Genomic DNA, 834 nt, shown 5'->3' on the forward strand with positions numbered 1-834 from the left:
TCAATTTCTCAAATTTTATACAAATGGACCCAGACAGGAAGCACTCCTGTTTTACACAGACCCTTCTACCTGATTTGATCATTTTGAGATTCATTCATGTTATTGTATTGATAGCGTATTCTTTCTTTGAACCACAACTTGTTTATCCATTTATCTGCTGATGGATTGTTTTCCATTTTGGACTGTTACAAATAAGGCTGCTGTGTATATTCAGATTAGTCTTTGTTAGGACTTATGCGTTTATATCTCAGTTAAATATCTAGGAATATAATAGATGAATGTTTAACTTTTTTAAAAAAATTATCCAACCATTTCTAAGCTAGTTTACCATTATACATTCCCACCACAATGTGTGTGAGCTTGGCTGCTCCTCATCCCCACCAACGTTTGGCTTGGTCTCTTTTACATTTCAGACATTCATTCTAACGGCCATAGTATAGGATCCTCTTTTGGTTTTTATTTTTCATTACTTTAATGACTAATAACGTTGAGTATCTTTTCCTGTGTTTATTTGTCATCCATATCTCTTCTCTGGTTGAGCACGTGTTCAAATCTTTTATTAATTTTTACTGACTCATTTCTTTTTTATTATTAATTTCTGGAAGTTCTTTATATATTACGCATACATGCCCTTTATCAGACATATGAATTGCAAATATTTTCTCCCAGCCCATGGTTGGTCTTTTCATTCTCTCTCATGCTCTTTTAAAGAGAAATTTTAAATTTTTTTTTCTTTCTGAAGATTTTTTTTAAAATTTAGGTTGTTTATTTTTCATTTCAATGAACATCTACAGAGATTTTGGGATTCCATTCATTCATTGTTGCACCCTTCTC

Source organism: Elephantulus edwardii, unplaced genomic scaffold, assembly GCF_000299155.1.
Source record: "Elephantulus edwardii isolate Elephantulus edwardi_28Jun2011 unplaced genomic scaffold, EleEdw1.0 scaffold00015, whole genome shotgun sequence".
NCBI lineage: Eukaryota > Metazoa > Chordata > Mammalia > Macroscelidea > Macroscelididae > Elephantulus > Elephantulus edwardii.